Raw genomic sequence first — 24,327 nt, forward strand, 5'->3', positions numbered from 1 at the left:
CCAATAGATCGCAGCGAGGTAGCTGCCCTGCTACTTACGAAACCCTGAACCAGAATCAGGTTGTCTACGAATGATTTAGCACCAGATTCCCCACGAACATGCGGTGCACTACAGGTGAGAGAGATGGCCCCCTTCTGTCCACCTCTACACACCGGCCCCGAGGCCGGCTATCCTAAGCCAACTGATGCTAGACAGCGCTGCAGTATCACGGTCTTGGGAGGGGGGAGGATTTCTGACTTGGAGGCGTTCAGTCATAATCCCACAGATGGTAGCTTCTCCCCATTGGCTACTCAGCCAAGCATGCACACCAAATGTCTGAACCTGCGGTTCCTCTCGTACTGAGCAGGATTACTATTGCAACAACACATCATCAGTAGGGTAAAACTAACCGGTCTCAAAACGGTCTAAATCCACCTCACGCTCCCTATTAGTGGGTGAACAATCCGACGCTTGGTGAATTCTGTTTCACAATAATAGGAAGAGTCCACATCGAAGGATCAAAAAGTGACGTCGATATGAAGGCTTGGCCACCACAAGCCAGTTATCCCTGTGGTAACTTTTCTGACACCTCCTGCTTGAAACCCAAAGAGTCAGCAGGATCATGAAGCCCCACTTTCACGGTCTGTATTCATACTGAGAAATTGAGATCAAGCTAGCTTTTGGCCTTCTGATCCGCGGGAGGTTTCTGTCCTGCCTGTGTTCGCCTTAGGACACCTGCGTTATCCTTTGACAGGTGTACCACCCCAGTCAAACTCCCCACCTGCCACTGTCCCCGAAGCGGGTCGTGCCCAGCAGGTGCCGGCGCTTGGAGCCAGAAGCGAGAGCCCCACGGGGCTCGCCCCCGCCTCACCGGGTAAGTGGAAAAACGATAAGAGTAGTATTTCACCAGGGGCTCGAGGGCCTCCCACTTATTCTACCACTCATGTCTCTTCACAGTGCCAGACTAGAGTCAAACTCAACCGGGTCTTCTTTCCCCGACAATTCTGCCAAGCTTGTTCCCTTGACTGTGGTTTTGCTAGATAGTAGGTAGGGACAGTGGGAATCACTAATTAGATGACTAGGCATTTGGCTACCTTAACGGCTACCTTAAGAGTCATAGTTACCCCAGCAGTTTACCCACGCTTCATTGAATTTCTTCACTTTGACATTCAGAGCACTTGGCAGAAATCACATTGGGTCAACATCCTCCACGGGGCTTCGCAATCCTTTGTTTTAATTAAAGTCAGATTCCCCTGGTCTGCACCAGTTCCAAGTAAGCTGCTAGGTGTCGGTTGAGGCAGAATGCCGGCCCTGAACCCCAGGAGGGGGGACGAGAGGCGAACACTGCAGCTAGGGTGATCCACAGGAAGGGCCCGGCTCGCATCCAGAGGCAGCGCCGCCCCACTGGAGGGGAAGATGCCTCATCCAGCCATGGTGAGCACCCAGCCCTGCTTCGCACCCCAGCCTGACAGACCCAGCCCTTAGAGCCAATCCTAATCCCGAAGTTACAGATCTAACTTGCAGACTTCCTGTACCTACATTGTTCTGACATGCCAGAGGTTGTCTGCCTTGGAGACCTGCTGCGAATATGGGTACGGCCTGGCGCGAGATTTAGAACATCTCACCCAGATTTTCAAGGACCAACGAGAGCTCACCGGATGCCGCCAGAACCGCAATGCTTTCCAAGGCTCGGGCCCCTTTCTCAGGGCAAACCCATTCCAGGGTGCCCTGCCCTTCTCAAAGAAAAGAACTCTCCCTGCGGGTCCCGCCGGCTTCTCTAGGATCATTTGCATTACCGCACTGGACGCCTCAAGGGCGCCTGTCTCCGCCAATCTGGGTTCGGGGATCTGAACCTGACTTCTTTTCGATCGGCTGAGGGCAACAGAGGCCTTAGCCCATCCCTTCCGAACAGCGCTCGCCCACCTCTTAGGAATGACTGACCCATGTTCAACTTCTGTTCACATGGAACCCTTCTCCACTTCATCCTTCAAAGTTCCCGTTTGAATATTTGCTACTACCACCAAGATCTGCACCTGCGGCGTCTCCACCAGGGCTTCTGTGCGTACCGCAGCAGCCTTCCTACTCGCCTGCCTTAGCCCTCGCGGCTCTCAGCGCCAGCCGGGTATGGGCCTGACGCTCTAGCGCCATCCATTTTCAGGGCTAGTTGATTCGGCAGGTTGAGTTGTTACACACCCCTTAGCGGATTCCGACTTCCATGGCCACCACCCTGCTGTCTATATCAACCAATACCGTTTCTGGGGTCTGATGAGCGTCTGCACCAATCGTCATCCTCGAGCTCTGGCCAGGCCACCTTTGTCCCCCCCCCCATGTAAGAGGTTTTTCATCCACCTTGGAGCTTATCCCTACGGGGAGGGACAGTCGACCCACATGTTAGACAGGTACCTAAGGCTGGGTGCTTGGGGGGGTGTGTGGGGGGGGGAAATCAGCACCCCCACAGCCAGCCTGGAGCTTTAGCAGGGCCCCTTTAGAGCTTCTCCCTCTGGGGCTCCCCGCGACTGGCGCAAGGCTTGGGGACTCTCGACCCACACGCACAAGGCTGGCACCCAAGGCCAGTGGGGGCAGCAGCCCCAGCCACCCTGGAGCTCTGGCCCGGGCCGCCTTAGGGACAGGGCTCCCCACAATCACCCCCGGGCTTGGAGACAGTCAACCCTGATGTGAGACAGGTGCCCAAGGCCAGGACCCCCTCCTCTCCCCGCCAGCCACCCTGGAGCTTTAACAGGGCCCCTTTAGAGCTTTTCCCTGTGGGGAGCGATGGGAACCCCACCAGGGCTCCCTGCGACTACCACTGAGTTCGGGGGCTTTGGCCCTGGAGCTCTGGCCGGGCCCCACTCAGAACTTCTCCCACCACATTAGAGCCTTTCCCTCCAGGACTAACCCACAAACACTGTAGAACTCAGGGCCGGCCACTGTGAGCACATTTACCCCCACAAGAAGGAAAGGGACCCGCTCAGGGCACCCCTTGACACACGCACCTCTTCTTGGACCTGACCACATGTGGTTGATACTTGGCCGAGGACCGGGAGCAACCCACGAACACCATTGAAATGAAGCTGGTAATTGCGCCATGGCCACCCTGGAGGCCACAGGGTGGCACGTTCATGCCAACCCGACACAAATGCAGGAGTCAGCCGCGCTTAAGGCACCACCTCCACACTCGGGCCGGGAGATGCTTCCACGCCAACTATTAAGTTTACGGAACCCGACCAGAGACAAATGCAGGAGTCAGCCGCAACTCGGGCCATCTGGTCCGCCAGCCACAACTTGGGCCATCTGGGCCTACTACCAGGACAGTTGGCCCAGCGGCCAGCCGTGCCTGCCCCGATCTCACCCTCCAGGATCACAGGCATTAGGTACCACCCCCACGCCTTGGGGTGGCTTGCACCCTCTCTTCCCCTGCCCTGTTCGGGGGCTTTAGGCACCACCTCGAAAGGCCCGGGCCCGAGGCCATCTGGTCCGCCAAGCTGACCAGGAAAGGTGAGAAGAGTGCTCCCCGCCCAGCCTGCACACCTCTGCGGGTGCGCACCTAGGGTGGGTGGTATTTTCCTGTGCGCCGTGCGGGCCCCAGGAGGAAGGATGGAGAACCTTGGCGGCGGTGCCGTCTTGCGACAAAAGCTTGGCTCAGAGGATGACTTCCAATAGATCGCAGCGAGGTAGCTGTCCTGCTACTTACGAAACCCTGAACCAGAATCAGGTTGTCTACGAATGATTTAGCACCAGATTCCCCACGAACATGCGGTGCACTACAGGTGAGAGAGATGGCCCCCTTCTGTCCACCTCTACACACCGGCCCCGAGGCCGGCTATCCTAAGCCAACTGATGCTAGACAGCGCTGCAGTATCACGGTCTTGGGAGGGGGGAGGATTTCTGACTTGGAGGCGTTCAGTCATAATCCCACAGATGGTAGCTTCTCCCCATTGGCTACTCAGCCAAGCATGCACACCAAATGTCTGAACCTGCGGTTCCTCTCGTACTGAGCAGGATTACTATTGCAACAACACATCATCAGTAGGGTAAAACTAACCGGTCTCAAAACGGTCTAAATCCACCTCACGCTCCCTATTAGTGGGTGAACAATCCGACGCTTGGTGAATTCTGTTTCACAATAATAGGAAGAGTCCACATCGAAGGATCAAAAAGTGACGTCGATATGAAGGCTTGGCCACCACAAGCCAGTTATCCCTGTGGTAACTTTTCTGACACCTCCTGCTTGAAACCCAAAGAGTCAGCAGGATCATGAAGCCCCACTTTCACGGTCTGTATTCATACTGAAAAATTGAGATCAAGCTAGCTTTTGGCCTTCTGATCCGCGGGAGGTTTCTGTCCTGCCTGTGTTCGCCTTAGGACACCTGCGTTATCCTTTGACAGGTGTACCACCCCAGTCAAACTCCCCACCTGCCACTGTCCCCGAAGCGGGTCGTGCCCAGCAGGTGCCGGCGCTTGGAGCCAGAAGCGAGAGCCCCACGGGGCTCGCCCCCGCCTCACCGGGTAAGTGGAAAAACGATAAGAGTAGTATTTCACCAGGGGCTCGAGGGCCTCCCACTTATTCTACCACTCATGTCTCTTCACAGTGCCAGACTAGAGTCAAACTCAACCGGGTCTTCTTTCCCCGACAATTCTGCCAAGCTTGTTCCCTTGACTGTGGTTTTGCTAGATAGTAGGTAGGGACAGTGGGAATCACTAATTAGATGACTAGGCATTTGGCTACCTTAACGGCTACCTTAAGAGTCATAGTTACCCCAGCAGTTTACCCACGCTTCATTGAATTTCTTCACTTTGACATTCAGAGCACTTGGCAGAAATCACATTGGGTCAACATCCTCCACGGGGCTTCGCAATCCTTTGTTTTAATTAAAGTCAGATTCCCCTGGTCTGCACCAGTTCCAAGTAAGCTGCTAGGTGTCGGTTGAGGCAGAATGCCGGCCCTGAACCCCAGGAGGGGGGACGAGAGGCGAACACTGCAGCTAGGGTGATCCACAGGAAGGGCCCGGCTCGCATCCAGAGGCAGCGCCGCCCCACTGGAGGGGAAGACGCCTCATCCAGCCATGGTGAGCACCCAGCCCTGCTTCGCACCCCAGCCTGACAGACCCAGCCCTTGGAGCCAATCCTAATCCCGAAGTTACAGATCTAACTTGCAGACTTCCTGTACCTACATTGTTCTGACATGCCAGAGGTTGTCTGCCTTGGAGACCTGCTGCGGATATGGGTACGGCCTGGCGCGAGATTTAGAACATCTCACCCAGATTTTCAAGGACCAACGAGAGCTCACCGGATGCCGCCAGAACCGCAATGCTTTCCAAGGCTCGGGCCCCTTTCTCAGGGCAAACCCATTCCAGGGTGCCCTGCCCTTCTCAAAGAAAAGAACTCTCCCTGCGGGTCCCGCCGGCTTCTCTAGGATCATTTGCATTACCGCACTGGACGCCGCAAGGGCGCCTGTCTCCGCCAATCTGGGTTCGGGGATCTGAACCTGACTTCTTTTCGATCGGCTGAGGGCAACAGAGGCCTTAGCCCATCCCTTCCGAACAGCACTCGCCCACCTCTTAGGAATGACTGACCCATGTTCAACTTCTGTTCACATGGAACCCTTCTCCACTTCATCCTTCAAAGTTCCCGTTTGAATATATGCTACTACCACCAAGATCTGCACCTGCGGCGTCTCCACCAGGGCTTCTGTGCGTACCGCAGCAGCCTTCCTACTCGCCTGCCTTAGCCCTCGCGGCTCTCAGCGCCAGCCGGGTATGGGCCTGACGCTCTAGCGCCATCCATTTTCAGGGCTAGTTGATTCGGCAGGTTGAGTTGTTACACACCCCTTAGCGGATTCCGACTTCCATGGCCACCACCCTGCTGTCTATATCAACCAACACCGTTTCTGGGGTCTGATGAGCGTCTGCATCACATGCCTTAACCAGGCGTTCGGTTCATCCTCCAGCGCCAGTTCTGCTTACCAAAAGTTGCCCACTGAGCACTTTCATACAATACCCGGCTCCACGCCAGCTAGACGTGCTTCATACCCATTTAAAGTTTGGAAGTAGGTCGAGATAATTTTGGTCCCAAGACCTCCAATCATTCGCTTTGCTAGAGAAAACTGAGGTTTCCGTGCGCCAGCTATCCTGAGGGAAACTTCGGAGAAAACCAGCTACTATATCGTTTGATTAGTCTTTTGCCCCTATACCCATGCCGGATGACCGATTTACACATCAGGACCGCTACGGAACTCCACCAGGCCGAGTTCACCATCTTTCGGCTCCCATCACACACACTCATGCATCATCTCTCTGACAGAGCGGGCGAGACGGGTCAGTGGAGGGCCCACCGCGATACGATGCCACTGCAATCGGCGAGCACCGGCCCTCACCATCATTACATCACAGGGTTTCATTCAGCCCTCTGACTCGGGCACGTGTTATACTCCTTGGTCAGTGTTTCAAGACAGGTCGGGTGGTTAACCGACATCAACTCAGACCCCTGGCGTCCTTTGTGGGCCTCCCCACCCGGCAGCACGACATGGTCGGGGTGTATTGAGGGCAGTCCACCACAGTCCCATCAGGAGCCCTGTCTCGTGTCGCAACTCTAGCTCCCCCAAGAGGGGCCAGGACGGTTGCCGGATAAGGGCGCGGTTGTGGTCTATCTCCCTCAGCCCTGTGGACACAGCAAAACTGCTGTCAGGGGAGTATAACACTCTCTGCTGGAGCAGAGAGCCACCTGCCCCCTGGGAAGGCCCAGCCGGTCGTGGTGCACCGCGACAGAGGAAATGAGCCCTGCTGGGGCCGGATGTGCCCGGGCTGCAAACCCTCAAGGGCCTCCACCGTTCCTTGTGACCAACCTGCATGCCGTGTTGAATTCTGTGAGCGGACTGCACAGACCCCACTGGTTTGCCTCTCAACTGTTTCACGCCCTCTTGAACTCTCTCTTCAAAGTTCTTTTCAACTTTCCCTTACGGTACTTGCTGGCCATCAGTCGCACGCCCGTATTTAGCCTTAGACAGAGTTTACCACACGCTTTGGGCTGCATTCCCAAGCAACCTAACTCCAAGAAGACCTGATCCTGGTGTGCAAGAGGCCGCTACCGGCCTAAGACCATCCACGTGGTGAGACTCGATCAGAAGGACTTGAGCCCCCTGAGCGATGCCGGGGAGTCGGTCTTTTGTGCGCCACATTTCCCACGCCTACCGCTGAATGGGGATTCGGCGCTGGGCTCTTCCCTTTTCACTGGCTGTTACTGAGGGAATCCTGGTTAGTTTATTTTCCTCTGCTTAGTAATATGCTTAAATTCAGCAGGTCACCACGTCTAATCTGAGGCTGTGGTCGGGGAGCACAAAGCTCAGGGCAGCTGGCCTCGGGCCCGTATAGGGGTTTGCCCCAGCCCTGTGCCCCTGGCGCAGGCGGGTGTGCTCTGTCCTAATCTGCGACCGTAGCCCACATGGTCACGAGGTCCGCGTTCCATGGTCATCCTGTGCCGGCAGCCGATGGACACCAAAGACAGCCACACACAGCACAGCCAGGTGTCCCGGGGTAGGGTGAAGGTGTGCCAGGCTTTTTTAAAGCCTACTACTGCTGCCACCACCTCATCCGGGGTGTGGCGGCCACCCGACCCTCCCGAAACCAGCATGAGGTGGGGAAACTGGGGAGGCCAGGACGCGTCGGCAATGAGCTTGCATGCCAGATCCAAGGATGCAGCAACGGTGCTGATCGGGGTCTGACCTTAGGGGGGATGAATGGAATGGGGTCCCTGCGACAGCCCCAGCCACGCTCCTGGGAGGCAACCCCAGGGCGATTGATGTACCGCTTGTACCCTCAGACAGGCGTAGCCCCGGGAAAATCCCAGGGCCACATGGTGAGTTCGAAGTAATCAATGTGTCCTGCAATTCACACTAATTCTCGCAGCTAGCTGCGTTATTCACCAATGCACGAGTCGAGTGATCCCCCGGCAAGAGTCACAGGCAACTTATTTTTTTGTTCCAGACGTCGGCCTGACCCTGCCAGTGCAGGAGAGGTCGGGGAGGCAGCGCCACCTGTGGCGGGACAGCCCAGCGCCCTGTCTAGCTCGGCGGAAACCATTGTGGTTAAAAAAATGAAATAAAATGTTTTTTTAAAAAGAATCCAGGTGCTCAGACTGGGAAGCCTGAGCGCCACCTGCAACAGCACAGCGTGTCCCAGGGAGGTGGAGGTAGGCCGCTCTGCCACCTGCCCACCCGGCCCGATCCACTCATCCTTCCCCCGACCCCTTCCACTTAAGTTTTGGGTGGGGCCTGGGAGACGGACAGCGAGGCGGGCCAGAGACAGAAAGGGGGTGTTGGGTGGGACCGCTAGAGTCTTCAAACCCCAGCCAGGCCGCATTGGGCCCAGCTCCAGGTACCTGGGCAAGAGGGAAGGTCACCCACTGTGCCAGCGGGCCTGGGCATTGTTCGCCCACAGACGTGGGCGGCTGGAACCTTGGCGCCCACCGTTGAGTAAGCCAGCTGCACCATGGCTCGGGGCTCATACCTGGCGTGCCAGGCCCCTATCTGCCTGAGGCGCCCCCCAAGAGCAGTCAGGTTTCCCTGGGCTCCCGGCTGCCCCCACTGGGGGCTTCCCTGCTGACCGGGGTGTGCCCACCAATGCCCACCCACTGGTAGGCCAGAGTGTGCGCCTCCTGCCAGCGCAGAGGTGGGCTCAGTGAAGAGAGGGGGCTGCGCAGGGCACCCTTTCCAGTGCGTGGTTGGGGACATCCCCAGCAGGTTAACCCAACCCTGCCAGGTATCCCCGGTCATCTGCTGGGTCGCGGACCCCCTCTCTGGTGGAATGAAATCCCTGCTCCCTGGTTGACCACGTGCACTGGACCGATCTGCGAGAGGTGCCCCGTGCTGTGGGTGTGCACGTCTGGGATGCAACCGAGGTCGGGCCCACGGCTCTCTCTCCCGCTGCTCCGCTGTTAATGATCCTTCATGCCCCCATTCACAAGCAGATACCATTCACACTCAAATGCCCCATTCATTTATCCTTCCAAATACTTGTTCTAGATTCAAATGCCACCTCCCTCCTGACCCACATGCCACCATCCCTCCATCCAAACCCACACAAAGACACCAACATCCGTCCCGCCATACCTACACCAAGATGCGCCACCCCTCAGAGCCACACCCATATGCTTCACCTCTAGCTCCAGACTCACTCAGATGGTGTTAGGCGATCCTCTGCACACCGATCCACTGCACACCAGAACACTGCTCACATTTCCCCAACACCTCCCTCCAGGGTTCGAGGCTCATGTGATTCGGTTTTCCCAAAGGACCAAAAGCTCCGTACCAGGTATGATTTACGGGCTCGATTGCAACCCTTCCTGCACTGGCAGTTGCCATGGAGAACATACAGCAGAAGAGGCAGCGTTACATCTCCACGTCGATCGTTCACTTGCTCACGTGATCCAGAGTGGCGTTCCTCACGTGACCTTGGTGGACGTCACATGACCCCGAACCGCTCAGTATATAAGGCTTGAGACACGGAACACTCATTGCTTCTCAGCTGTCTTCAGACCCTGTTTGGCGTTACGTTTTGCTTTACTGTTTATCTTGATCTCGGAACTCTATCTTGGACTCCTTCGGATTACCGCTTTGTACCTTTGTTTGGAACTGTTTACCTGTTGCTGGATTTTGGACACGACCCTGACTTGCCTTTGGATCATCCCTTGGTACCTTGCTGAACTCCTATGCCATTTCCCTTTTGGGATTCAAGTCACGCCTTCAGTCCTACAGGTGGCTTATCCTGCATCCACGTTTTTCTGCAGTCCTATTGTTCTAGGGACCGCCTCATCTGAGTCTCGAACCGCCCTCCTAGGTTTCCTGGGTTTTCCAAACACCAGATAGGTAAGACTATTCAGATCCTTTGGTTAACGTGATATATTGTAATTGCCTGGTACTTAACCTCGTTCTTTTTGACAGCAGCATCGGTGTTCCAGAGGTTCCGTGGATCCGGGAAGTAACATCTCCCACCTGTGGCCCCAAAGGTCGCGCAGCGGGTTTCTTTTAGTTCCCCTGTGCGTCACTTGAGGACGGAGATTTCAACGGTCTACACGACACTCAAGTCAGAACAGACTGAGAAGCCATATAGTCGTGTTAGACAATGCAGGGATCCACGGAAGAACCCATAGCTGCTTTAGTTCAGGCGAATACAGTATTAAGGGCAGATATGGCCGCCGCGAATACGGTGATTCACCAAAGATTAGATTCCATACAGAGTTTTCAGCATTCTCTTCCTGCAGACCCTGAATTCGGGGATGCTAGCACTTCAACCACACCTCCTCCCTTGGCAAATACCCCAGCTCCAACTCTGGTGGTCCTCCCAACCCCTTCCCCCCTGGCCGCTCCTGAACGTTATCAAGGTGACCCCAAGAAATTCAGGACCTTCATCAATCAGTGCAAATTACATTTCTTGTGCAGACCTCTGGCCTTTCCTAATTCCACTGCTAAAGCCGCCTTTGCCCTTTCCCATTTGGCCGGGACTGCTGCTGCTTGGGCTAATCCTTTATTGGAGAATAATAGCCCGGTTCTTTATGATTTTGATTTGTTAATTCTAGAAATGTCTCGAGTCTTTGATACCAGACACAAGGCACAGTCTAGGGATTTGGAGTTGTTAGAACTAACTCAGGGCAGAGGGACTTTGATAGATTACATCACCCGGTTCAATCAATTGGTTGCCGAGACATCATGGCCAGAAAGCAAGCGGGCAGTTATCTTTTATAGGGGGTTGAGTAACGTAATGAAAGATGCTTTAGCAGTGATACCTTCCATGCCCACTCAGTATCAGGAACTAGTGGATCTTGCTCTGCAGGTAGATGCACGGCGATCAGAGCACAGAGCTGAGTGGGGGTTTCTTCCCATCCTACAGTTGTCAGTACCCCTGCTTCCAGTACTGAAGAACCTATGCAAGCAGGAGGTTTATGTAGCCCTATTACAACATCTGAGAGGGAACGTAGAAGGGTGGATAATGCATGCTTTTATTGTGGCACCACAGGACATTATGTGAAGGAATGCCCTCGGCATCCCAAGAAGAGTCAGGTTTTTCGGACAGCTCGACCTTAGATCCGGAGACCAGGTCGAGTGTTCAGTCTTCATCTCCGGGTACCCCTCTTGCCTTTGCTCGTGTCCAACCCATCTTTGTACAGGCCACTCTTTGTCCCTCTACAGGTATTTCTCATACAGTCACGATCATCATTGACTCAGGTGCCACTGGGAACTACATGGGCATCGTGTTAGCCCATTCCCTCAATTTACCTTTAGTGGTAAAAACCCGACCTGAACCTGTTCAGGCCGTAGATGGCACTGCACTAGTCTCTGGTCCTGTTAGACACCAAACTGCACCTCTATTGTTGACCATACAAGACATTCACACAGAGACGTTAAGTTTTGACTTGATTACCACACCTCAATTCGGTATCATATTAGGAATACCATGGTTACGTGAACACAATCCTCTGATTAATTGGCAATCAGGCACGGTGCTCTTCGAGTCTGAGATTTGTCAGAACTATTGTCTCCCAACCCATCAAGCAACCGATACTCCTTCTCGGGCCTTGGGAGCCCTAGCTCAACTCACGCTGAATGATGATGGATCAGAGGTTGTGAATTCGCATACCGTTGGGGGGGTGGTGTCAGGGATTCCATCTGAGTATAAAGCATTCGAATCAGTTTTCGAGTGCGGTTCTTCCGAGGTACTTCCTCCACACAGACCATATGACTGCCCAATTGAATTAATCCCTGATTCCACCATTCCTTCGGGCAGGATTTATTCCTTGTCTCCCTCGGAAGAACAAGCATTGAAACAGTATGTCCAGAACGCCCTACGATTAGGACACATCCGTCCCTCTACTTCACCAGCTGCAAGTCCTATATTTTTTGTACCTAAGAAAGAGGGGGATTTACGTCCTTGTGTGGATTATCGGCGTCTTAATGCTATCACGAAAAAGGATAGATATCCAATTCCGTTAATCACACCCCTTCTGGACCACTTATCTCATGCTTCTGTTTTCACCAAGCTGGATCTTCGCGGCGCATACAATCTAGTGCGCGTTCGCAAAGGCGATGAGTGGAAAACTGCTTTTTGTACCTGTTACGGCTTTTATGAATATCTAGTCATGCCCTTCGGCCTATGTAACGCCCCGGCAACATTCCAGCGTTTTATGAATGACATATTCAGGGACATTCTGGATGTATACATGGTTGTTTATTTGGACGACATCTTGATATTTTCACGTAATCTTGATGACCATGTAAAGCATGTCCGAGAAGTATTATCCCGTCTGAGGGAACATTCCCTATTTGCCAAACCCGAGAAATGTCAGTTCCATAAAACGTCTGTTGAATTTCTGGGATTCCACATTACCCCTGGGGCATTATCCATGAACGAATCCAAGATTAAAGCAGTCCTAGATTGGCCAGTTCCTCAAACACTCAAGTCCTTGCAGGCCTTTTTGGGCTTCGCCAACTTTTATAGGTGTTTTATTTCCTCCTTTTCCACAATTGTTGCCCCACTCACGGCTCTGACCAGCCCTCAGGTACCCTATCGATGGCAGAGGGAACATCAGGAATCTTTTGAGGCTTTGAAAACCGCTTTCACTACCGCACCGGTGCTCCAGCACCCCAATCCCGATCTTCCGTTCATAGTTGAGGCGGATGCCTCTTCTTTTGCTCTTGGTGCGGTATTGTCTCAGACATGTCCTACAACAGGCAAATTGCACCCGGTGGCATACCATTCCCGTAAGTTCTCCAATACTGAGACCCATTATACCGTAACGGAGAAGGAACTCCTGGCTGTCATGGACGCCTTTCGTGTCTGGCGTCATCATCTTCTGGGGGCTAAGCATCCAATCACTGTATACTCAGATCATCGAAATCTACAGGATCTGGCCTCATTGAAGTGCATCAATAGCAGACAGGTCCGGTGGCATCTTTTCTTTTCCTCTTTTGATTTCCATATTATGCAACGTCCTGGAACCTCACATGCAAAAGCGGACGCCTTGTCACGTTCCCCGGGTGGGGTCGAGTTGCCAACCTTCCCTGACACTGTTCTCGGAAAGAGTCATGTGATTTGTCTCTGCACTCCCTCTTTGTCATTGTTAGATTCTGTACGATCTTGGACTAGCAATAATTCTGACCAATTGCGGGATTGGGACCCCGTTTATTCTGATGGTTTGCCTTTCGTGCATGAACGTCTGTTTCTTCCCACACCTGACACTCGTAACTTGGCCCTTGAGTGGTCTCATGATGCTCCCTTCAATGCCCATCCCGGTCAAGAGCGCACTTTGGATCTCCTAAAGCGCTGGTGTTGGTGGCTCTCTATGAAGCGCGATGTGGAATGCTATGTCAATTCATGCGCTGTTTGTGCTCAGGCTAAACATCGAAGAGGACGACCGGTTGGGCTCCTGCTTCCGCTTCCGGTACCTCCAATACCTTGGCATACACTGACAATGGATTTCGTAACCGACCTCACCAAGATACAAGGTTTTGACACCATCTGGGTGGTGGTGGACACGTTCACAAAAATGGCTCGTTTTGTTCCTTGCAAGGGTATTCCTTCGGCCCCGGTCTTGGCAGACTTGTTTTTTGAGCATGTGTTCGTGTTATTTGGACTCCCTTCGGTCATTGTATCCAATCGAGGGTCACAGTTCACCTCTCGGTTTTGGAGGTCATTGACTAAATTACTGGACATCGATACCAGGTATTCTTCGGCCTATCATCCTGAGACTGAGGGGCAGACCGAAAGGACGAATCAATCTATGGAGCAGTATCTTTGGTGTCTTATATTGCAACAGCAGACCTCCTGGTTGACCGCTTTACGGCTTGCTGAGTTCGCATACAATAACGCGGCTCATTCTGCTACAGGTTTTTCTCCATTTTACGCCCTCTACGGTCAACACCCCAAGGTCTTGCCTGTCCCTGATGCTTCTGTTTCTTCGAATCCTGCGGCCACGGCTTGTCTTAGGGATCTGTCTGCTGTTCATGCTAGTACTGTGGTCCATCTTACTGAAGCAAAGGCTTCTATGAAGGCTCGTGTTGACGGCAAGCGTCTGGCTGCTCCTCCCCTGGTGGTGGGTTCTAGGGTGTGGTTGTCTTCACGTCACCTTCGCCTAGTGGGTTGCCGGAAACTGCTACCTCGTTTCGTTGGCCCGTATGTGATCTCTCAGGTTGTGAATCTGGTGGCTTTTCGTCTACTTCTCCCAAGTTCTTGGCGTATCCATCCTGTATTTCATTTCTCTCTCCTCAAGCCTTGTCCTGATTCTTCCCGCCTCCGGGCCCCTGTTGCTCCGGTGTCCCTGGCCTCTCCTGATGTTTTTGAAGTGTCGGCCATTTTGGGTTCCCGTTGGTTTAGGGGTAGGCTCCAGTATTTAGTGGATTGGAAGGGCTACGGACCGGAGGAGCGTTCTTGGGTTTCCGCCTTGGATCTTGACGCTCCTCGGTTGGTAGCTCGCTTCCATAGGGATCACCCGTCCTGCCCACGCAGTGGTGGGCCATTGGGGGGGGCTATGTTAGACGATCCTCTGCACACCGATCCACTGCACACCAGAACACTGCTCACATTTCCCCAACACCTCCCTCCAGGGTTCGAGGCTCATGTGATTCGGTTTTCCCAAAGGACCGAAAGCTCCGTACCAGGTATGATTTACGGGCTCGATTGCAACCCTTCCTGCACTGGCAGTTGCCATGGAGAACATACAGCAGAAGAGGGGGCGTTACTTCTCCACGTCGATCGTTCACTTGCTCACGTGATCCAGAGTGGCGTTCCTCACGTGACCTTGGTGGACGTCACATGACCCCGAAATGCTCAGTATATAAGTCTTGAGACACGGAACACTCATTGCTTCTCAGCTGTCTTCAGACCCTGTTTGGCGTTACGTTTTGCTTTACTGTTTATCTTGATCTCGGAACTCTATCTTGGACTCCTTCGGATTACCCCTTTGTACCTTTGTTTGGAACTGTTTACCTGTTGCTGGATTTTGGACACGACCCTGACTTGCCTTTGGATCATCCCTTGGTACCTTGCTGAACTCCTACGCCATTTCCCTTTTGGGATTCAAGTCACGCCTTCAGTCCTACAGGTGGCTTATCCTGCATCCACGTTTTTCTGCAGTCCTATTGTTCTAGGGACCGCCTCATCTGAGTCTCGAACCTCCCTCCTAGGTTTCCTGGGTTTTCCAAACACCAGATAGGTAAGACTATTCAGATCCTTTGGTTAACATGATATATTGTAATTGCCTGGTACTTAACCTCGTTCTTTTTGACAGCAGCATCGGTGTTCCAGAGGTTCCGTGGATCCGGGAAGTAACATCTCCCACCTGTGGCCCCAAAGGTCGCACAGCGGGTTTCTTTTAGTTCCCCTGTGCGTCACTTGAGGGCGGAGGTTTCAACGGTCTACACGACACTCAAGTCAGAACGGATGGCGCCATTCGCCCTCTCTCTATACCCACCCGATTACCTCCTCCCTTCGACACACACATGCTCCCACCACTCCAATAAATCAACATCCTTCTCTCCAGACAAGCACACCCCATCCCTCCATTCACACCCAGATGCCCCCTTCCTTCCCACCAGAGTGCTCCAGCCCTGACCCAAATGATACACCATTCCCTGACATTCCCCCATTATATGCCTTGCCCTTCCATTCCTCTGATGCAGACTCCAAGATGCCAATCCCTTCCTCCAGACCCATATCATGATGCCCCATGCTCCCTCCACACAGAAAGATCCCCCTATCCGTCCTCCGACCAATGAGCCCCAACCCCTCCCTCAAGACCCACACCAATATGCCCCATCCCTCCCTCCCTCCAGATGCACACCAATGTGTCCTATGCCTCCCTTCGTACCCACAGCAATGTCCCCATTCCTCCCTCCAGACCCACACCCATGTGCACCATTCCTTCCTCTCAGACCCACACCAATATGCCCAATCCCTCCCTCTCAGAACCACAAGATGCCCCATCCCTCCCTCCAGACCAATACCATAATGCCCCGTCCTCCCTCCACATAGCAAGATGCCCCTTCCCCTTGCATCAGATGCCCATGTGCCCACCCTGAATCACATGCAGATAGCCCCAACCAACCCCCTATAAAACCACCCATCCTAGTATGCCCCCACCCGCCCTAACCCACACCAATGTGCCCCACCCCCTCCTTCCAGACCCACACCAATATGCCGTCCCACTTCCCAACCTACACCTAGATGACCCATGCCACCCTCTAGACCCACTGTGCCCCATCTCTCCCTCCAGAAACACACCCATGTGCACCATCCCTCCGCCCAGATCCACACCAATGTGCCCCCACCACCTCCCTCCACAGCCACACCAAGATGCCCCGTCCAACTTCCCAACCCACACCTAGATGACCCATGCTACCCTCCAGACCCACTGTGCCCCATCTCTCCCTCCAGAAACACACCCATGTACCCCCACCACCTCCCTCCAGAGCCACACCAAGATGCCCCGTCCAACTTTCCAACCCACACCTAGATGACCCATGCCACCCTCCAGACCCACTGTGCCCCATCTCTCCCTCCAGAAACACACCCATGTGCACCATCCCTCTGCCCAGGTCCACACCAATGTGCACCCACCCCCTCCCCCGAGAGCCACACCAATGTGCCCCGACCACCTCCCTCCAGAGCCACAACAAGATGCCCCGTACAACTTCCCAACCCACACCTAGATGACCCATGCCACCCTCCAGACCCACTGCGTCCCATCTCTCCCTCTAGAAACACACCCATGTGCACCATCCCTCCATCTAGATCCACACCAATGTGCCTCCACCACCTCCCTCCAGAGCCACACCACTGTGCCCCCACCACCTGCCTCCAGAGCCACACCAAGATGCCTCGTCCCACTTCCCAACTCACACCTAGATGACCCATGCCACCCTCCAGACCCACTGTGCCCCATCTCTCCCTCCAGAAACACACCCATGTGCACCATCCCTCTGCCCAGATCCACACCAATGTGCCCCCACCACCTCCCTCCAGAGCCACACCAAGATGCCCCGTCCAACTTCCCAACCCACCTAGATGACCCATGCTACCCTACAGACCCACTGTGCCCCATCTCTCCCTCCAGAAACACAACCATGTACCCCCACCACCTCCCTCCAGAGCCACACCAAGATGCCCCATCCAACTTTCCAACCCACACCTAGATGACCCATGCCACCCTCCAGACCCACTGTGCCCCATCTCTCCCTCCAGAAACACACCCATGTGCACCATCCCTCCAGCCAGATCAACACCAATGTGTCCCCACATCTCCCTCCAGAGCCACACCAATGTGCCCCCACCACCTCCCTCCAGAGCCCACCAAGATGCCCGTCCCACTTCCCAAACCACACCTGGATGACCCATGCCACCCTCTAGACCCACTGTGCCCCATTTCTCCCTCCAGAAACACACCCATGTGCACCATCCCTCCAGCCAGATCAACACCAATGTGCCCCGACATCTCCCTCCAGAGCCACACCAATGTGCCCCCACCACCTCCCTCCAGAGCCCACCAAGATGCCCGTCCCACTTCCCAAACCACACCTGGATGACCCATGCCACCCTCTAGACCCACTGTGCCCCATTTCTCCCTTCAGAAACACACCCATGAGCACCATCCCTTGGCCCAGATCCACACCAATGTGCCCCCACCACCTCCCTCCAGAGCCACACCAAGATGCCCCGTCCAACTTCCCAACCCACACCTAGATGACCCATGCCACCCTCCAGACCCACTGTGCCCCATCTCTCCCTCCAGCAACACACGCATGTGGACCATCCCTCCACCCAGATCCACACCAAAGAGCCCCCACCACCTCTCTCCAGAGCCACACCAAGATGGCCCGTCCAACATCCCAACCCATACCTAGATGCCACCCTCCAGACCCACTGTGCCCCATCTCTCCCTCCATAAACACACCCATGTGCCCCCACCACCTCCCTCCAGTGCCACACCAATGTGCCCCCACCACCTCCCTCCAGAGCCACACCAATTTGCCACTACCACCTCCCTACAGAGCCACACCAAGATGCCCCTTCCAACTTCCCAACCCACACCTAGATGACTCATGCCACCCCCAGACCCACTATGTCCCATCTTTCCCTCCAGAAACACACCCATGTGCACCATCCCTCCTCCCAGAGCCACACCAATGTGCCCCCACCACCAAGATGCCCCGTTCCACTTCCCAACCCACACCTAGATGACCCATGCCACCTTCCAGACCCACTTTGCCCCATCTCTCCCTACAGAAACGCACGCATGTGCACCATCCCTCCACCCAGATCCACACCAATGTGCCCCCACCACCTCCATCCAGAGCCACACCAAGATGCCCCGTCCCACTTCCCAACCCACACCTAGATGACCCATGCCACCTTCCAGACCCACTGTGCCCCATCTCTCCCTACAGAAACGCATGCATGTGCACCATCCCTCCACCCAGATCCACACCAATGTGCCCCCACCACCTCCCCACAGAGCCACACCAATGTGCCCCCACCACCTCCCTCCAGAGCAACACCAAGATTCCCCGTCCAACTTCCCAACCCACACCTAGATGACCCATGTCACCCTCCAGACCCACTGTGCCCCATCTCTCCCTCCAGAAACGCACCCATGTGCCCCCACCAGCTCCCCCAGAGCCACACTAATGTGCCCCCACCACCTCCCTCCAGAGCCACACCAAGATGCTCCGTCCCACTTCCCAACCCACACCTAGATGGCCCATGCCACCTTCCAGACTCACTGTGCCCCATCTCTCCCTACAGAAACGCACGCATGTGCACCATCCCTCCACCCAGATACACACCAATGTGCCCCCACCCCCTCCCTCCAGAGCCACACCAAGATGCCCCGTCCCACTTCCCAATCCACACCTAGATGACCCATGCCACCCTCCAGACCCATGTGCCCCATCTCTCCCTCCAGAAACACACCCATGTGCACCATCCCTCTGCCCAGATCCACACCAATGTGCCCCCACCACCTCCCTCCAGAGCCACACCAAGATGCCCCGTCCAACTTCCCAACCCACACCTAGATGACCCATGCCACCCTCCAGACACACTGTGCCCCATCTCTCCCTCCAGAAACACACCCATGTGCACCATCCCTCCAGCCAGATCAACACCAATGTGCCCCCACATCTCCCTCCAGAGCCACACCAATGTGCCCATCCCACTTCCCAAACCACACCTGGATGACCCATGCCACCCTCCAGACCCACTGTGCCCCATCTCTCCCTCCAGAAACACACCCATGTGGACCATCCCTCCACCCAGATCCACACCAATGTGCCCCCACCACCTCCCTCCAGAGCCACACCAATGAGCCCCCACCTCCCTCCAGAGCCACACCAAGATGCCCCGTCCAACTTCCCAACTCACACCTAGATGACCCATGCCACCCTCCAGACCCACTGTGCCCCATCTCTCCCTCCATAAACACACCCTTGTGCCCCCACCACCTCCCTCCAGTGCCACACCAATGAGCCCCCACCACCTCCCTACAGAGACACACCAATGTGCCCCTTCCAACTTCCCAACCCACACCTAGATGACCCATGCCACCCTCCAGACCCACTATGTCCCATCTTTCCCTCCAGAAGCACACCCATGTGCACCATCCCTCCTCCCAGAGCCACACCAATGCGCCCCCACCACCTCCCTCCAGAGCCACATCAAGATGCCCCGTTCCACTTCCCAACCCACACCTAGATGACCCATGCCACCTTCCAGACCCACTGTGCCCCATATCTCCCTACAGAAACGCACCCATGTGCACCATCCCTCCACCCAGATCCACACCAATGTGCCCCACCACCTCCCTCCAGAGCCACACCAAGATGCCCCGTCCCACTTCCCAACCCACACCTAGATGACCCATGTCACCCTCCAGACCCACTGTGCCCCATATCTCCCTACAGAAACGCACCCATGTGCACCATCCCTCCACCCAGATCCACACCAATGTGCCCCACCACCTCCCTCCAGAGCCACACCAAGATGCCCCGTCCCACTTCCCAACCCACACCTAGATGACCCATGTCACCGTCCAGACCCACTGTGCCCCGTCTCTCCCTCCAGAAACGCATCCTTGTGCCCCCACCACCACCCCAGAGCCACACTAATGTGCCCCCACCACACCACTCCAGAACCACACCAAGATGACCCACTGTGCCCCATCTCTCCCTCCAGAAACACACCCATGTGGATCATCCCTCCACCCAGATCCACACCAATGTGCTCCCACCACCTCCCTCCAGAGCCACACCAATGAGCCCCCACCATCTCTCCCTCCAGAAACGCACCCATGTGCCCCAACCCACACCTAGATGACCCATGCCACCCTCCAGACACACTGTGCCCCATCTCTCCCTCCAGAAACACACCCATGTCCTCCATCCCTCCCCAGACCCACACCAATGTACCTCAACCCTCCCCCACACCACTGTCCCTATCCCTCCCCAGACCCACACCACTATGTCCTATCCCTCCCGACCCACACCAATGTGTCCCCTTTCTCCAGATCCACACAAATGTGCCCAATCCCGCCAGAGCCACACCAGCATGCTCCTATCCAACCATTCAGACCCCACCAAGATGCCCCATCCCTCCCTCTAGTCTAGACCAATACCATAATGCCCCATCCTCCCTCCAAACAGCAAGATGTCCCTTCCCCCTTGCAACAGATGCCTGTGTGCCAATCCCGAATCACACGCAGATAGCCCCAGCCGACCCCCTCTAAAACCACCCACCCTAATAATCACACCCTCATGAAACATTAAATCACTCTATTAGCCCCATTTGATCAGTTAAACACCATCATACACCGTTTCCCTGTTCCTTTTCTTAGCCCTCCATACCTTTAATGTTGAATAGCTGAGCATGATTTTTAAAGTAAATGTAATTTCCCGCTCCTGTATCGAAATCGGGTGTCTTGCAAGAATGTTCACGGTATCCAGAAGAAAATACCCATTGTATTTACAGCCAGCCAAGAGCACACTAGATGCTGCTGTACCTGCAACCTGGCAGCCAGAGCCTTGCCACTCAGGACGCTCCAGGGTCTCGTAGAAACGTTCCCGGTGTTGAAATGCACACCCCAAACACTGCAAGCCAAAGGCTGGCATGGTTCGGTTGCACTTGCACCGGCAGCCAGAGCGTTCAGAATTCCCGCTCAGCCCTGGCCCGCTCACTGAACGTCCTCCGGAACCGCTTCACTGCTCCGCAAATCACACAGATGACATCAGAGGTCAAGTGAAGAAGAGAGCATGGGCTGTTGCTATGTTCCTTTACTCGGATGGGAACTAGTTGCTACCCATTACAAAGGGGTAAATGAACAATCCCTCCCCGGAGAATGCCAGATCGCCTCCCATGTAGGAGAAATAAAGAACTGAACTGTTATGCTGGAAATGTGTACCGATATGCGTCTGTCTGGATAAGACACATATCCCCATCTGCTGCACATACCAAATCTTCCAACTCCCTCCCTCCTCCAGCGGGGAGGATAACTAACCCATACATGCCAACATTTTACCACAGCTGGGAGGGAGATTTTGTGACAGAAATCGGGAGAAGGGAATTTTCCCATTGGATTGAATTGACGTTAGAAATATTTTAGGAGGGAGAAAGTAAAAATTAGCAACATTTTTGATGAAAAAATAGGGAGTCTCCCGCCCAAATCGGGAGGGTTGGCATGAATGCTAACCGTTCGCTGTACTGTTAACTGGTACAGTGGAAGTCCAATTGGGATGGAAGGAACGCACTGTGTCCAGCCCCACTCCATAAAACACATCTCCCACGGGCAAATTGCACATCTGCATAAGAAAATCCCAAAACGAACTGAATCCACCCAAGTAAACCTTAACCCAAAATATACAGAAATACACCCTCCCCACTATTGCCTCACCCCTTTAATGCACATTGCATATCCTCAAAAAACCCTGAAATAACGAAATAAACAAAACTGAATCCGCCTGTAAAACTCACCCCTGATACACATTACAAACCACCAAAATACAAAGAAATACCCCCTTCCCAATATTGCCGCTCTGCATTAAAGTAACAATCAACATGAGATAACTTTAAGAGTTATCAGAAACCAAATAATCAACTATAGAAATGTGCTTTGCAAAGGAGGAATCTCTGCTGCGACACCTTGCCGTTCGAGCAAAAAAGATGAGAAGTGAACGTTGAAACCCACGTGATGCAGAGCAGCCCACGTGATGACGTCGACGTTGAAACCCACGTGATACAGAGCAGCCCAAGTGATGAAGTGGAGGTCCGTTTCTCGAATGGGAACTAGAAAACTACCCTTTAAGAAACGCGCATGTCCAGTAGTTTCCAGACAGCATCAGGTGAGTGTATGCAATCCAGTTCTTTTAGTGCTTTATATGCATTTCTTTTAGCATCCATCAACTTAGACGTTCTCACCCCTTTGTTGTTATATTGTTAAGAGGAGCCCTTTTGCAACCTCTAGGAATGCAGGTTGAAGATGTAATTCCTTGTATTCTACTTATCGCTTGTTGAAATTAAATATTGAAAGTAAGTGATTTTCTAAATATCTGGTTTTGAAATTACACGGGGCAGCCTGTTGTTGGCATTATAGACACAATAGCTGCTCCGAAGCTCATTTACGGTACGTTTCAGGCTCTGTAATCCTCGCAGATGAAGTAACTGCTTTTCAGCTACTACACAGACCGTGCACTTGTGTAAGTTCCTATATATATATATATATATGATCCCGAGATCCGGCTACACATCTGGTGCCGGATCTCGGATCCGGCGAGAGCTGGCCCAATGAGTAGCGCTGTACATATCTAATAATACCTGCACAGGCTAATGCTATATATATATATATATATCTATATCTCCAGAGCAGGGTCTGTGTAGGAGCTATAATAAGTGACTATATATATAATACCTGCGCTGGCTAATGCTCGCAGATGCAGTAACTGCTGTGCAGCTACTACACACACCCTGCTCTGTTGTAAGTGACTACATATATAATTATACCTGCGCAGGATAATGCCTGCAGAAGTAGTAACTGCTGTGCAGCTACTACACAGACACTGCTCTGGTGTAAGTGTCTGTCACAAAGTGTGTAGGGGTGATGGAGTTCTTTCTGTGAATTGTTTGCCGATTCTTGTGGCGTAGTAGTTTTATTTTTATTTTTTTGCTTTGAGGACTGTTGCTTTTTCCAGTTGCAGTTGTCTTTGGTATTTTATTCTTGTCTGGTGTATTGTTCTCTTTTGTTTCCATTTTGCAGTTATTCATTTATTTTTTTTGGGCGTTTTTTCAGTTCTTCTGTGAACCATTTTGCTGCCAGTTTTTTTTGGTGTTGCTTTGAATGTTTTAGCTGGTGTTAATTGGTCAATGGCCTTGGTGATCCAATTGTTGAGTGTGTCTTCTGTTGTATCTAAGTTTGTATCAGCGGGATCTCTTTCACCTAGGTTGTCGTGGTGGGTTGATAGCTTGGGGGCCTCGTCCGCTAGTTTTGTTGTGATTGTAAGAAGATGGTTTGTAGATCAGTAGGAATACTATGTTGGATTGGTCGTTAAGTTCTTATCTTGATTTGGAGGGATTCATAGTCTTCCACATTGGTTGTGGTGATTTGAGATGCTCAGGCGTGTTTTTTGTGTATAATTGCGATTCAACCTCTTCTTTGGTTTTCTCTGTTGGCGTGTATTAATTTATAATTGTCGGGTATTGCTTCGATCGCAATGGCTTTATGGTTGTCTGATAGCCAGGTTTCAGTAAGGAAGAGCACGTCTGTGCCTCCTTCGCTTAGGAGGTCATTGATTTCTGTTGAGTGGTTTGCCATGGATGTAATGTTGAGGAGGCTGCAGTATTGTTTGTTCTGACCAGTGTGGTGTTGGTTGGGTTTCCGTTCCAGTTGGGCTTTTCCTGGTTGAGTCTTTTGGGTGAGGTGGATCTTTGTTGGTCAGTCTCTTTGCTGAGTAGACCGATAAGGTTTATGGTGGGGTTGGTTGGTTTCTGGGTGGTAAATAGGGTAGCTACCCTGTTGTTCCAGCCTTGGTGATATAAGGGGTGTAGAGTGAGTGTGATGGTTTCCAGTTTGTTCCTTGTTCTGGTTGGGGTATTGTCCAGGGTGGAGACCGGGTTGTGATGGTTTATTAGTTGTCATCCGTTTGTGTCCTGGTTGGGTCTGAATTCGTGAAGCTTGTTGGCTGTCGGTTCGCTGTTGCTGTGCTGTTTTTGTTTACCAAGTTGTCGTATGTGGACAGGTAGCGAGCATTGTAGTCTGTCTTTGCTCTTTGTATGTCTCCTTGGGCCATCGCAGATGTTTGTCGAGTTTTTTGGGGTTGTGGGA

The 24,327-nt window shown here is 53.5% G+C and overlaps 1 protein-coding gene, 1 non-coding gene and 1 pseudogene across 2 annotated transcripts in view; 1 reads left to right on the forward strand and 2 right to left on the reverse strand.

Annotated features, from left to right (window-relative positions):
- Positions 1-3,605: 3,605 nt before the first annotated feature.
- LOC138568182 (28S ribosomal RNA) lies at positions 3,606-7,298 on the reverse strand. The gene has a single exon (XR_011302542.1). It is a non-coding gene; the product is annotated as a 28S ribosomal RNA (ribosomal RNA).
- A 486-nt stretch (positions 7,299-7,784) lies between these two features.
- On the reverse strand, positions 7,785-7,932 carry LOC138568504 (5.8S ribosomal RNA; annotated as a pseudogene).
- Positions 7,933-22,248: 14,316 nt separating this feature from the next.
- LOC138567285 (non-structural maintenance of chromosomes element 3 homolog) overlaps positions 22,249-24,327 on the forward strand; it is a 192,929-nt gene continuing 190,850 nt past the window's right edge. Inside the window, exon 1 of the mRNA XM_069645336.1 lies at positions 22,249-22,351. The gene's annotated coding sequence lies outside the window, so the exon portion shown is untranslated. The remainder of the gene's footprint in view (positions 22,352-24,327) is intronic.

Source organism: Ambystoma mexicanum, chromosome 2p (assembly GCF_040938575.1).
Source record: "Ambystoma mexicanum isolate Mex_15411 chromosome 2p, UKY_AmexF1_1, whole genome shotgun sequence".
Classification (NCBI taxonomy): Eukaryota; Metazoa; Chordata; class Amphibia; order Caudata; family Ambystomatidae; genus Ambystoma; species Ambystoma mexicanum.